Source organism: Onychomys torridus, chromosome 11, assembly GCF_903995425.1.
Source record: "Onychomys torridus chromosome 11, mOncTor1.1, whole genome shotgun sequence".
Taxonomy (NCBI): Eukaryota; Metazoa; Chordata; class Mammalia; order Rodentia; family Cricetidae; genus Onychomys; species Onychomys torridus.
The window spans coordinates 71,856,703-71,872,758 of NC_050453.1; positions in this window are offsets into that span (position 1 = coordinate 71,856,703).

Genomic DNA, 16,056 nt, shown 5'->3' on the forward strand with positions numbered 1-16,056 from the left:
TATAGGCTATCAGAATACAAATTGAAAGGTCCCTGAATACTCTGGAGGGCCATAATAACTGCCAGCATCTCCTTATATTGTGTGGATCCCTGACAGGGTCGGAATTTCTGTAGACTCAGAGAGTCCTGATTGTCCCTGGAAGCGGCATAAGCTGAGCCTGTTTGGCCCCCTCTGTAAACACATGAAGAGCAACTAGAATAGGCTCAGGTAAAATCTACAGAGGCAGCCTCAACGGGAGCCTCCAAAGCCTAACTGTCCATGGGGAGGGTCCACAGTGATAATCAAGGAGTCCCAGGAATCTTTCAAGGGAGAGGGCGAGAGGCCATTGGCTCTAGAAAGCCATTCAGCATCCGCCATCCGGAAGGCGAAGATGATAGACTGAGGATCCTTTCCAAAATGTCTCTGGGCTTGCAATCGACCTCTGATTATAGTGTGGGCAAGCTGATCAGCCTGGGAGTATACCCTTGGGGCGCCTCCCAGGGAGGTATGTATCCATTCTATTGGCTCTCCTTTTCGTACCAGAACCACAGAGATCAATGTAGCTAGTCTCGTGAACAGCCAGAGGGAAACAGGAAGGTCACCAGAATACCTCCTCAGGGAAACTTTATCAAGAGCATCCTGAAATTGTAAAAGGATGGCCCTATGTTCTGAGGTAAGAGCAATAACATCCTGAGGTTTCTTTGGAGATGGGAACCCAAGATAGTATCGAATTGATCTCTCCTAGATACTCTGCAACTGAGTCAGGGTCAAAGACACAGGAATGTTTAGCTTAGGCTTAAGTGGGCAGGGTTGGGTCAGGGTAAGTTTGGTGCCAAGAACCTTAAAGGGGGGCACCCTCTGGACTTTGTTAGGAGCCACTGTGAACCTCCTCTCTGAAGCCATGCAAGCACCTGCCCCAACAAGTCCTGCAGACAAGAGGGTCCCTATGTCCCAAAATAATACCATCCATATAAACATAGGTAAGTGTCTTATCCATCATTAGCAGGGGTCCTCCTAACAGGGTGGCCAGGTATTGTTGGCAGAAGGTCGGGCTATCAGCCATTCCCTGCGGTAATACAGTCCATTCAAATCTTTGATCAGGTTGGGAGAAATTGAGGGAGGGGACAGAGAACGCACACTTGGCACAATCATCCAGATGGAGGGGATAGAAAAGAAACAGTCCTTAACATCAATCACCACCAGGGTATATTCTGAGGGTATTGCTGGTACCCAGGGCAGACCCCTCAAGGGGCTGCCTACCAGCTCCATCCTCTCATTTATTTTCCATAGGTCCTGAACCATGTGCCAGGCTCCTGAGACATTTGTGATAACAAAGACAGGTGTATTCCAGGGATTCGTGGAAGGGCACATATATCCAAGGTCTGGTTGTTGCTTAACCAGAGCATGGAGAGCCTCTAATTTAGGTCTAGCAAGTGGCAACTGCTCCACCCATACTGGGTCACTCGGCCCCCACCTGACAGGGGGTACCTGGGGGGACAGTGGCCTCTAGGATTAGGGGTAAACGTGAGTGGATTTTGGGGGGTCATTTCTACAGTGGGTGAAGAAGTTCTCTCCTTTTATCTCCTCTGCTCCCCATCCCCTTCCTAGGCCCTCTTCTTCCTCCATAATATCATCATAGAAAGCTCAGTGGTCGGTGGTGAGTACTGCATCCATTTGGGACAACATATCCTGCCCCAATAAGTTGGCAGGTTCTCAGCCACCAGGGGGCGTATCTTGCCCGGTTCCCCATCTGGGCTGGTCCATTTGAGGAGAGAGACCATTTCAGGAGATTGAGTATTACCAACCCCCTACTCCCACTATTCAGGGTTCTGGAGTCAGGTCCCCCTCAGGGAGCACCTCCTCCTGGCAGAGCATGGTCCTCTCTGCCCCTGTATCCACCAGGAAATGGAACCTTCTCCCACCTATGACAATACTCATCTTGGGCTGATGTCCCAGGACCACAGGTACAGTTGGCATGGGCCACTTGTGGGGGGGTTCCTCCTTTGACTAACAGGGCTGGAGGGCACCCCTTATCTAGTTTAAAGGTTTCCCATCTACGCTGAATTTTGACCTGCAGTCCTTTTTCCAATGATATCCCTTCCTGAACACGGGACAGGGAGTAGGTAGTAGGGGGCCTTATTTCTCCTGTCTGACCTAAAGCCTTTTGTTGGCCGACAGGAGGCTGTTGCAGAGAACACTCGATTAAAATGTCCCTCCTGCCCACATCTAAAGCAGCCCCCCCCCCCATTGGTGAAATTATTAAGGCCACTCCACGTAGTTAAAAGGGAGGTTTATTTTGTGGGGTAACTTACAAATGACGGGGTAGGTAACAGGGTCTGGCAAAGGTATGGCGCAGTCCGGCGGTGTTCTCTGGAGAACTCTGCTCCATCTACCTCCAGGGTCCAGGGTCCCAGAACCAAGAGAGACCTCTCCTCTGGATCCTGGGTCTTCATCTTCCTCCCTCAGCCCAGCCTTGTGGGCGTGACCATTCCTGAAGCCTCAATGGGGGTTGGAACTTCCAGGCCAATGCTGGGATGGCTACCCATTACACACACACACACACACACACACACACACACACACACACACGCCACCCCACCAAGGGGAATGGCAGGCTTTGCAGTCCCCTGACTCTGAGTTTCCAGGGCACAAGAGAAAGCCTCAGTCAGGGCAGTCATCTGGGATTGCAACGCTAAGGCCAGCATCTGGGTCTGGTGATGTTGGGTGCCCAGATTCTGGGTGGTGACCACCCATCGGCCCATGGGAGCCTCTTTCAGCCCTACATAGGCAGCACGGTGTTCTGAATTCATTCCATCCCAGACCAGAATCTTTATAAACTGGTCCCAGAGGGGTCCAGTCGGTTGTTTGCGATTAATGCTCTATTGGACCCGGTCTATAAACTCTGGTAGGGTCTCAGTGGGCTTCTGCCTGACTCCGGCTGTGGGGGATTCTGTAGGTCCCTCATCTAGCTTACCCTAGGCGGCCAGCCCCACCTGTCACCCCTGGTCTTGGCATGGCGCCTGGACCGCAGCCTCCTGGACCCCAGTAGAGTGCCCATCAGCAGTTCCCCCCAACATGCCTTAAGTAATTGGGATCACAGGCTGAGCAGCTTGATTGGCCTCTGCTCGGACTCTACATTCCTCCTTATAGTGGGCGCACCATTTGACATATTGAGTGCATGGAAGGATGGCCTTAGCCAGGTCCAGCCAATCCTTAGGGACACAAGGATTATATGCACTATCCTACAGTAGGGTCTGGAATGAGTAAGGTCTGCCACTGCCTTGTGGAGTTCCTTAAGGTCTTTGGCCTCCCACTGGTACCATTCTTGTGGCCTATTAGGGCCAGGGGCCAGATTAACGGGAAATACCTGGAGGCGTCTGCTCTTGGGGCCCCCTACCTTACCTCCCTTGGGGCCCTATCTGGGTAATATAGGCTTCTGCATAAGTCAGTTCATTGGCTCCCCAATCCCCAGCTGATGGCTGGTCATAGGTACCCCAGTCACGTAGGTCCCTTCTAAGGGTAGTATATGGTGAGGAGCATTCCCCTGTTTCAGGGATGTAAGTGTGGGGGGAGGGGATTGCCCTTCAGAGCATATGGCTCACAAGGCACAGAGCGGGTGACTTCAAACTTGGTCTCTTCACCCTCTTGGTCCTCTTTGCCTTCTTTGGCCTCCCCTGGCTCTTGGGGATCTTTGCGAAAAATTGCATTATCCATACTGAGGGCTTCACTTACCCTGGAAGACCGCTTGGCCTTAGCCAAATGTACTTTTGAGCTCCAATTGGGCACCAGCTGTGGGCTCTTGCCCCACGGGAACTTAGGTCACTTCTGAAGAGGGGGCCTGGAACCAAGGAAAGGTAAGTGCACCGTGCCCGTTTCCCAGCCTTCCTCTTACCTGGAGACAATCAGACATAGCTCCGAGTCAAGTCAAGCAAGAACTCCTTTATTATTAGGCAGTAAGCTTCTTTTATAGCAGAAAACCTCAGAACCCTAGGAGGGGATGGAAGGAACTAACCAATCTTTTTAAAGGTCACCCTATACTCATTTCCTTGTTTACGAGCTGTTTATGCACTGACTGGTCTCCTGATCTTTGTATCTAATCCCAGCAGAGTAAACAACTTGGGCACCATTTGTATCTAATCTCAGCGTAAACAACTTGGGCTCCATCTGTCTAACTTCCTCTCGGCACCACCTTTGTAGCTCATGCCGTCCTGTATGCCCCACACATGGTGTTTATCATAGCAACAGAAATATTAACTAAGACAGAATGGTGGGTAAATCGTTGATTGGAGACTTAAATGAATAACATGAGCCCACTCATAGAGTCTCCTTGATCTGCTGACTGCTGGGGATACCTAGGATGCTACAGATTGAACCCAGGGTCTTGTGCATGCTAGGCAAGTGCTCTGCCAATGGGTTATTTCTATAGCCAGTGCTGGGTATCTGTAGGAAGATCACCAGTACATAGGGTGAGAGAACATTTCTTCAATAGCATGTGAAATACTGCCTTTTGAGCTGGAAAGATGGTTTATCTATTAGGAATACTTGCTTGTAAATCAAGAGGACCAGAGTTCAGATCCCAGCACTCACAAAATAAACTGCAAACATGGCCAATGTCTGTTACCTCAGCTTCAAGGAGGGTGGAGGCAGGAGGATCACTAGGACTTGCTGGTGTCCACCCTAGCCAAGATGCAAGCCCCAGGCTCAAGGAGGAGTAGGTAGAGAGTTTTGGAAGGGGTCACAGGATGCCCTTCTCTGGCCTCTGTGTGCATGTGCAGGTGCACCCACCCTCACACACCAATACACATAATTCAGAGGGGGGGGGGAGGGGGAGAGAGAGAGAGAGAGAGAGAGAGAGAGAGAGAAGGAAAAATATATGTATTTTGGTTTTTCGAGATAGCTTTGGGCCTTTCCTGGAACTCACTTGGTAGCCCAGGCTGGCCTCAAACTCACAGAGATCCGCCTGGCTCTGCCTCCCGAGTGCTGGGATTAAAGGCGTGCGCCACCACCGCCTAGCAGAAAATATTTTTTAAAGTCTCCTTTTTAAAACCTGAGCAAAGAGGCTATACCAGATGCAGATAAGACATTAAAATGTTATTTCATTTTATTAGCATAACTTGAAATAGCAAAAAAATGAGTTAAATAAATGCCAGGATATAATATAGGGTAGTTGGTTTACCTTGCACAATCTAAAGGAAGCCTCTGTTTAAATTAGCACTGGAGGTTAGCCAATCCTTGTATAGCACATTGTATATTCAGATTACATTTCTTGTCTTTTTTTTTTTTTAATGTGTGCATGTCTATGTGTTCATGCTTCATGTCTGTGGAGGCCAGAAGAAGGTATCACATCCCCTGGAGTCAGAGTCCCAGGCAGTTAGGAGTCCCTGTGAGGGCTGGGAACCAAATCCTGGACTGCATGACTGAGCAGCTGGCTCTTAATTACGAAGCCATCTTGCCAGTCTCTCATCATGGTGATTTTTGTGAAGGTTTGTCTTGATGTATGAAACAGCTCAGATTTACTATAGTGTCCTTGTATGTGTGTGTTTATGTGTGCACAGGTATGTGCAGATGCCAGAGGTATCATTCTTAATCATCAGGTGGTTTGAATGAGAAGTGTCCCCCATGGTCTCAGGCATTTGAACCCTTGGTTCCCAGTTGATGGTGATGTGTGGAGAGGTTTAGAAGATGGTACATCACTGGGAATGAGCTTTGAAATTCAAAAAGTCTGTGCATTCTTGTTTTCTCTCTCTGCTTCTTAAATGGGGTACAAGATGTGAGCTCTCAGCTTGTTCTTCTGCTATCTGTGCCATGCCTGCTGGATCCCGCCAAGCTTCCCTGTCGTAACAGGTCTCCTGACCCCCTGGAACCATGAACCCAGATAAACCCTTCCGTCCACAAACTGCCGTGGTCATGGTGTTTGATCACAACAATGGAGAAGTAACAAAGCCAACCACCCACCTTGTTTTTTGTCACAGGGTCACTCACTGGCCTGGAACTCACCAAGTAGGCTAGGCTAGCTGCCTCCTCTTGTCCTTTTCTGAGCACCTTCTTTTATAGTCTTAGTCCCCTGTAGCCAGTGCATTAAAGCTGGGGTCACGTGTCAGCACATAGTGACAGATGTAATAGTGACTTATAAAAGACGGGTTTGTTTTCTGGTCAAGAGTTTTCACTTTATCCGATAGGTCCCCATCAACTAGTCCAGCAGCTATGAGCAGATATTCCCAGGAACAGCGATAGAACAGAAATCAAGTCAACCCAATAAAGGAAACAAAAGGCCCAAAGTGCAAAGGTCATTGCAGGAAGATGTTTGTGATGAACAAGCAACTGTTTTAGATATATATTTCCTTGGTGTGTATTTCTTCAAGGCAGATTTTGTTAGTTTTGCTATAAAAACTTAGTAACTTTATTCTTCTACTTAACAAAACTAGCAATTTTCAAGTCTGGAGTACTTAAAGTTTAAACAAAATTGTAAGAATAATTCTAGGAACAGGGGAAACGACTCTCAGTGGTTAAAATTCTTGCCATGTATGTAGGAGGACCAGAGTTCAAATCCCCAGAACCCATGTAAACATTGTGTGGGTGTGGTGGCCTGCCTGCAATTCCAGGGAAGGTAGAGATGGGATCTTTAGAGTATGAGATAGCAAAATTAGCCTATCAGCAAGTTCTGGGTTTGATTTAGAGCCCTGCCTCAATGAATAAAGAGGAAGGATGATTCCCATCGTCAACTTTGTCCTTAAGCATTGTAAGCCTAGAGCCAACGTAAGAAGTGAACGTTCTAAATAATCGAGATAATCTTGGGAAGGTCTCAGGTGGTAGAGCTGCATTCCATCTCAGGGTAAGGCCCTTCTAGTGAGTTCTCCCTCCGAAGTTGGAGTAGCTCACCATTTCATTGTGTATATAACAGCCAGGTTTCCACCCAGAAAACAAAACTCACATTTTAAATGCAGGGAATTTAAAATAAAACTTGGCCTGGGGAGATGGCTCCGTCAGTAAAGTCCTCGTCACGCCGGCCTGAAGACCCGAGTTTGATTCCCGGTACCTAGGGTAATGCTCACTTCTGATTCCAGTGAGAGGTAGGCAGAGACAGGAGGATCCCTGGGGTTCCCTGGGCCATCAGTCTAGTCTACTCATCAAGCTCCAGGTCCTAGAGAGAGACCCTATCTCAAAAATCAAGGTGGGGATGGTGAGATGGCTCACCATCACACATGACTACCTGAGTTCAAGCTCAGAACCCCACATGGTAGGAGACAGCCGCCCCCCACAAGTTATCCTCTGACCTTCACATTCCTGCTATGGCACTTAGGAATGCATGTTCACACACACAAATAAGTGTAACAAAATATTTTCATTAGCCCAGCGGTGGTACACGCCTTTAATCCCAGCACTCGGGAGGCAGAGCCAGGCGGATGGATCTCTGAGTTTGAGGCCAGCCTGGGCTACCAAGTGAGTTTCAGGAAAGGCGCAAAGCTACACAGAGAAACCCTGTCTCGAAAAACAAAACAAAACAAAACAAAAAGTTTTCATTAATAAGTTAAATAAAAAAGGATAGTGCTTGAGGAACAATACTTTCTACCTTTCATTTGTACTACATGTAGACAAACCTGAACATACACGGCCATGTATACTCATGTCTCCATAAGAAAGACAGACACAAATGGATGAACCAGGAAGATACTGACAGAGCTGTGAGGACAAGCCGAAGATTGAGAAAATTCAGAATTAGCCACAACAGGAAGCCCATGCTGTCCCTAGGCTAATGGTCACAGGGACTCACAGAAGAGGGAACCAGAGCCTTGGGCAAAGCTTGAGGCAAAGGGAGTGGGTGAGGAGGCATGACCTGTTGGAAAGCCAGTCCGAAGGGGAGCAGGGGATGAGCCGCCTTTGGGTGGCCACTCCCCCAGGTTAGAGGGAAACAGTGAGGGATCACCACCGAACAGACCTAGAATTGGCCCAGGCACTGGGGTGGGCTTGAGATGGGGGTTACATGGCAAGGACACTTACCGTTCAAAGCATCCCAGCTTGAGAAGATGTCTCAGTAAAGAAACTGCCTGGAATTCAGAGGGTTTCAGTCCACCGGAAGTGCCCTCCAAGACACAGAGCTGGAGAGACTTCCAGCCCACGTCTCTTTCTCCCGCCCATCCCTCCTCCTCCGTTTCCTCTCCACCTTCCCCCCTTCTCTTTTCCTTCTGGGTCAAAAGGACACGAGAGGTACGGTGTTGCCTCCTCAAAACCAGGCAAATGTAAAACAGGGAAGACCGGGAAGGAAGGATTTGGGTGACATTCACAGGAAGGGGGAATGGGTGAGATGGATCGTGGGTGCTTTCTACACAGCATGGTGCCCTGCACTGGATCCCTGGAACCCACATGTAAAGTTAGGAGTTGGGAACAGACCCCCTAAAGCACCATAGTATTTGTACCCCCACACATCTCATACACATCATTTAGCTTAAATTGACATTAAAGGGAAACATTGGGCTGGATATAGCCACACGTGGCGCTGGAGAGAAGGCTCAGCAGTTAAGTGTGCTTGTTACTTTTACAGAGGAACCCAGGTTCGTTTCTCAGCACCCACATCAGGGCTCACAACCATCTAAAACTCTAGTTTCAGGGGATCTGATGCCATCTTCTGGCCTCTGTGGGCACCAGGCATATACATAATGCACATAGATACATATAGGCACATATACATATACACACAAACTAAAAAGAAATAAATATTTTTAAAAAATCTAGCCACATAGACCTATATCACCTCCAAAGCTATGGGGATCTAAAATATACATAGGTTGCTTTTATGAAGACTATGGAAAAAAAAAACTTAAAAGGCAATTTGTTGTACCTTAAACAAAAAATAAGTCACATCTTGTTTTAAAAATAGACAGTCAACAACAGGGACATACCCAACCATCTCACATTCCAGAATAAAGAATAAAGAGGACAAGTCATATATATGCATGTGTTTAAGTATATGTGTATATGTCTATGTATTTATATGTGTTTGTGCATATATGTGTTTATGTATATGTGTATTTATGTATGTGTGTATGCATACACACACACACACACATATATATATATATATATATATATATATCAATATCAGTATATGAAATATGATGACATTGGATAATGTTTACAAACGAACCACTTAGTTTTGTACATACTTGTATGTCCTATATCCCGAGTTTCAACTCAAATAATTATTTTTTCCTTGCAGCTAATTTTTCTAGACCTACATGAAATTATTTCTCAATTCAAGTCCTGCTAGTGTCCCCTAGTTTGACTTAATAACAGAGCAAAACATGACAAAAGCTGGTTTCATGATTAAGCTGGGGTATCTGTTTTATAGACTCCTGGTTCACTCTGGCATTACACAAGATGACTCATGCCCTGTATACAGAAAGAGCATTTTAAAGATGGGGAAGTCTTAAACTGGGCTGTTGTGGTTTAAATAGGAAGTGTGCCCCGTAGGCTCACGTGTTTGAATACTTGATGTTCAGTGTGTCACTGTGTGGGGAGGCTGTGGAGCCTTTAGAGGTAGAGCCTCAAAGGAGGAAGTGGGTCATGGTGCTTTACAGTCCAGTCCCATTTCCTGTTCACTCTTTACTTCCTGAATGTGGATGCAACGGGACCAGCCAGCTCCCTGCCGCTGCCAGAATGCCTTCCCTGCTTGCTTCCATGTCTTCTTTGCAGGGTGGACTCCACCCCCTGAAACTGTAAGCCCAAATCAATCTTTCCTTCCTTAGGTTGCTTTCGTTAGGATATCCTATCACAGCAAAGGAAAAGAGACTAAAACATAGCCTAAATGAATTGTCTTTAAATGCATTTGATCAGCGAGTTCTTGCTTTTTTGCTGTCTTGTACAGAGATATTTCCATCCCAGAGAACATGGATTAGAAAAACGCTGACTTCGTGATTGACAAAAAGCCGGATGTCTTTCTGTTGTGTATGTCATTTGAGGTTTTTGACAGTGGAAATGTTTCTCCTCCTGAGATAATGAGGAATCTGAAGAGACAATCCATTTCCACAGCACGCTCAGCAGGCATGGAGTGCTCCGCAAGCAACTCTCTGTCCCTAATATGTACAAAGCGTCTTTAGCTTGCAGTAAAATACCATGTAGCATAATACTGAGAAGCAGTCCAAAAGTAACATCTCCAAGCCTTTTCAGATTCAGAAAAGCTGAAACAGCTTTGTAATTAAGGCCAAAATGTCTGGGAGGGCATCGGGTTGGTAGAAGCTGGAGGAAGTAAAAAAAAAAAAAAAAAAAAAAAAACAAAAAAACAAAAAAAAAACCCCCCACACAAAAACCTGACTCAGCTGCTCGTCATTGAGAATAAGGCTCCCTTTGCTTTGGGATTTACTGAGCATTTGTTTTGAAAGCAGAATTACAATTAGTTGAGTTTGAAGCAGAAGTGGGGTTGTACCTTTTCCTAAATGTAAAAGCTTAGGTTAGATAATTCAGTCCCAAATAGGAAAATCATTGTCTCCTGTAGCCCTTAAAGTATAAGATTGGATAATAATAATAATAATAATAATAATAATAATAATAATAATAATAAAGCATGAACAAAATCACTGGCATTCCTGGTACACACAGTACAAACCTCTGCTCTGAGTTTCCTGTTGGTGCCCATTATACTTGGACCAATGGGCTGGGGAGATGGCTCAGGGAGAAAGGTGCTTACCACCAAATCTGAGGTGTGATCTCTCAGAAGAATAAACCCCCACAAGTTGTCCTCTGATGGTCAGCACTGTGCCAGGACAAGCACATCCACACACATAGCCACGCGTAATTACTTTTGAAATTAAATTTTAAAGAAGACTTGGAATAATTAAGGGAGAGGAAGAGATAAAGGTGAAGGAAAAAAGGGTTATTTTTGGCAGGTGACCTCACATGTATAAGTGGGGGAAAGGAAGGGAGAGAGAAACAGAGACACAGAGAAAGAGGAGAGATACTGAACCTTGACTTACATATAACTCAGTAAGCATCTTTGCTATTATAAGTAACATTACCCACATCTCAATTCTGCCTCCTCGATGAGCATGTTAAATGTTCTTTAAAATCTACCTGTATAAACACCATAAGAATACTAAACAACAGAGCTGAGAGAGGTAATTGAATTCAACAGATCTGTGTGGGTCAAGGCATGTATGCTCTCTGAGAGGAGCATGCTGTATAAGAACATACTAAACAGACAACAGTGCATGGGTTGCGGAAGTGGCCTTTGGAGGAGATTCAGAAGACGGGTCATTCTCAGCCATCAATGGAGTGAGGAAAGGCTTCATCCAGAGAGTGACACTGGAGTAGACTTGGAAGGTTACGGTCAGTTTCCGAGAGGTGCAGAGGAACAGAAAGGAAAAAGTGTTGTCAAAGGGGACAGGTCCGTGACAGCCCAGGGGAAAGGTAGGTAGGAACTAGACTACTGAGTGGTAGGAGCTGCAGTGGTTAAAGCTGATGGTCAACCTGAAAAGATCTTGAATCACTGAAGAGGCAGGCCTCTGGGCGTGCCTGTGAAGGACCATCTGTCTAGGTTATGTTGACTGAGGTGGGAAGACCCGCCCCAACTGTGGGCAGCACCATATTCATGGGTCCCGAACTGAGGAAAAAGAGAAGGTGAGTGAGCTGAGCAAGGATTCATCTCTTTGCTTCCCGACTGTGGATGCCACGTGACCAGCAGCTACCTCACCCTCCTGGCACCAGGCCTTCCTCACCATCGTGGACTGTGCCCTCAGACTACAAGCCAAACCAAACCCTCTCTTGGTCTGGTATTTTCTCACAGCGACACAAAAATAATCCATGCTGAAAGCAGAAGGGAGCAGTGCTTCCGTAGCAGACCGTGCGGTATTTGTGTGTCACTCTAGCTAAATCAGATGCACTGTCAAAGACTTCTTGAGGCCACAGTGGCACCTCAGCGACCTGCATCCCCTCTGCTCAGCCAGCAGCTCTGTTCCCTGGTGTCTGTTCTGGGCAAGCACCTGTATCTCAGATGTCACCAATACTAGCGGGATAGAGAGTATGAGACGAGGGTGCTAGTGACTTCTTGCAGGTAGCCTGCGTCACTGTCACAAACATCTCGGTGGCCAGTCATCGGAGAGGAAGGAAGACCAAGTATATAGAATGATTTACCCAAAGCCTTCAAAACAGGAATGAGTCTCTTGCACTGATTATTCACAGGGTTATAAGCCATAGGAAAGTTCCACAGATGGTCACATGGTCTGGTAAAACTGAAAACAGAAACAAACAACAAAAACCAGACCCCCAAACCAAGATGTGTGTGTGTGTGTGTGTGTGTGTGTGTGTGTGTGTGTGTGTGTGTGTGTTCAAGCATTTATGAGCCACTTGACATGAATGCTGGGAATTTGTACAAGTGCTCTTGACTGCTAAGCCCTCTCTTCCAGCCTGCCCCTCCCCCCACGTCCGTGTCCCTTGGCTGTTGATGGGCCCCTCCACATTAATTCGAGCTGACTGCTTGAGCCTGGGTGGAAAGCTATTTACTTGAGAACATTCTGTGGCATTTTCCATCTCCGCTGCCCTACTGCCTGGCTCTTAGTACCAGAACTGCCCCAGAAACCCACCTCCGGTCCCTCTTGCCACCTGTCTCCAGGCTGCTGCGCTACAGCGGAGCCCTCAAGTTTCTGCACTCACGGGCAACCTGTTGTCCCCTCAGTCACTACCCTACTCACCCGCCTTTGTTCAGTCCCCACTGATTCCACGATCCCGGGTTTCTTAAACTAAGATCTGTAGACAAGGCAGTCTGAACGCTGTGCAGTTCAGACTGCAGATCCCTGGGGCTGGTGGATGACTCCTTCTGGAGGGCTGGAACCCACGCCTCCCCCTCTCCCCCGCCCACACACACACCAAAATATGTCTTAAAGAAAGGAGAAGAAGGGCCTGTTGAGGAAAGGAAGTGGTTTGGGGGCTGGGGTTTAGCTCAGTGGTAGAGTGCTTGCCTAGCAAGCGCAAGGCCCTGGAAAGGGGGGTGGGGACTGGTTTGATATGAGCGACAGGAGAGGATGATGAGGGATAGATATGATGACAAGCTTTATATATCAATAAAATTGTAGAGGAATAAATATAAATTAAACGGACACATGAAAAGAATAGTGCAGCACCTTCGCTTCTGCGAGAAGCCCAGGCGGACCAGATTGAAAGCTAAGCACTCCAGGCTGGGAAAGGAAGTCCCAGCGGGGACGGGAGTCCTACTTAAGCCTATGCTTGCCTTTGGCCAGCAGGGGGCGCGATGGCAGCACGGATGCTGACGGTTGGCTGAACTGCGGGATCCCGCAGGATGGGATTATTAACCCGAACCACAGCACAGCATTTTGAGCGCTTCATTTATTACTTTTATAGCCGTGAACCTTCAGAGGAGGAACTTTTAAGGTTTCTCTTTAATTATTAAGGCATCTAGGTTTTTTCTGAAGTGCCAATTCCGATAGTCAAAAAGAAATTAATTTCACAGAGTTTAAGGGAATTATTACCCATTTATTGACTTCCCTTGAGGCATATAGTGGAGATTAGGAAAGTGAGGAGAAAAGACCCAGGAAAGAGAAAGGTTCATGGTGGCGGCTGCAGGAACGGGGACTGCTGTGTCACCCTGGGACCCTCCACGTTTTGTTTTAAGTTATATTTTAAGTACATTTTTACTTACTAGAGAACTTTTTTTAAGATTTAAAAAATGCTTATGAATGTGTATCTGTCTGTGGAGGTCAGAAGAGGGCATCAGAGACTCTGGAGCCGCGGTTACAGGCAGTTGTGAGCAGCCCAAAGTGGGTGCTGGGCACTGCCTCAGGTCCTCTGCAAGGGCCGCAGGCCTTCTTAGCTGCTGATCTGCCTCTGCAGCCTGTTCATTTAGTGTACGTGTGACATGGCACCCATGTGGAGGTCAGAAGACAATTTTCAGGAGTCAGTTCTCTCCTTCCACCATGTGAGTCCTGAACTCAGGTCTTCAGGCTTCAGACTTTACTCACTGAGCTATCTTGCCAGCCCCTGCTTACTATTGTGTGCTGCCCAGTTGATTTCCAGAACAGTGTATTCTTTCATTTATCTGTGCCATTAATAATACATGAGAACCTTAATTTTCAACACCTCTAAAAACATCTATATAGCTCATCTTTTAATATTTACCCTTCTGAGGGGGAATTATGGAGGTCTGGAGTAGTTTAAACTTGCATCTCACTCCTGGGAGGATGAACACGTTTTCTTACTTAAATTTTGTTTGTAGGGTCTTAGGGACATAGCTCAGTTGGTAGAGTGCTTGCCTGGCATGCACGAAGCCCTTGGTGTGGGGTAATGGGGGTTGGGGGGCAAAGGAAAGCCTCACATGCCTTCCTTAGGTAGCATTTACCCTGTGTCTCTCGCCGGCCCAGGACTCACCTAGTAGTCTAGGCTGGCCAGTCAGCAAGACTCGGGGCTTCCCTGCTTTGTCCACATCCTCAGCCACCATGCCTTGCTTGTTTAAGGTGGGTTCTGGGGGATCTAATTCAGCTCCCCTGTGTGTAAGGCAAGCACTTTTCTGACTGGGTGATCTCCTTGGCCCTACTTTGATTTTCTGTTGGAGCATTCTAGCATGTTGATGGGGTATCCCATGGTGATTCTTGGTTTCCATTGTTCTTTTATGCTCTATCACTATGATGGTTTGATTTTAAGTTTCATCTTGATATTGGCTTAGGCAGGTATATGAGAAGGTGAATGGTAGCCCAGCTTTGGTCTGCACTTGAAAGGGAATTCCTGGAAAATTAAAGAAGAAGATGAATTCTTTGGCTGCTAGTTCAGGCTGTGATTCATGGACACCCTGAATAGACTCACAGAATCAGAGAAAACACAGAACAATGCTGGACTGTTGTGTTCTCACTATATTGCTGTGAGAGACACCCTGATCAAAAGCAGCCAGGGAAGGAAGGGTTTACTTCTGCTTGCACTCCCAGTCCCTCACTGGGGCCTCACAGTAGGACCTCAGGGCAGCAACTCCAAGGCAGGCCTGCTTGCCATTCCATACAGCTTTAGTGTGGGACAGGAACACACTTCACAGTGAAAGACATCCGCCAGGAACTGTGGAGGACGCTGGTCACCAACAGGCTCTGCAGGCCAGCTTATACTCTACCAGTTTGTCTGCCTAGGGCACTGAGCCTATTGGTATCAATTAACAGTCAAGGCAATCTCTCCCCCCCAACTCCCACCCCATACATGGCCACAGGCCAGTCTGATATAGGCTGTTCCTCACTTGAGACTTTCAAATGATCCCAGGCTGTGTCAAATTGACAGTTAAAGCTAAGCAGGGTAGCCCAGAACAGAGGGAGTGCTGATAGACATGGTCTTCCATTAGGTAGGGTGTCTTCAATCTTTTGATGGTGTTCTTTGGTGCACAAAAATTTTAAACTTTCGTGAAGTTTGTTTAATCTGCTTTTCCACTGATGCCTGAACTTTCCATATCATATCTAGACATCCATTGTAAAATCCAAGACAGTGAAGCTGCATCCCGGTGTATCCTTTTAAGCATTTTATCATTCGGCTCGTACATAGGAGCCTTCATTCCTACCTTGTGTGATGCACGGGTGCATCTTTTTAGAAACTTCCACAGTGGAGAGCAATAAGACAAGCTCTATGAAGAATCAATGGGCTAATTATCTATTACAAGTGCGTATCCCTCCCAACTCTACCTCGAGGAATTAATCCTGCAGATAAGCAAATAATGCAGGTATAGGCCTTCACACATCCATACACCGAGCAAATAAGTGTATATACCACCCCACCTCCTCTCTCTCTCTCTCTCTCTCTCTCTCTCTCTCTCTCTCTCTCTCTCTCTCTCACACACACACACACACACACACACACACACACACACACACACACAAATGTAAGAAGAGCTTCCTATGGGGAAAAGGCAAAGAAGGAAGACAAGAAGATGGCATTCCCTGGTTATCACGTGACTACTAACACACTTCATTACCCAGCTCCTCATGGTTACTAATGCACTAAATAGTCACAGCAGAGCTATGATCTACGGCCACAGAGAAAAGTGGAAAACTGGTCCCCAGGAAGCTGAACTAATGGCCGTTGCCTCACTCACCCATGAATGAGCAA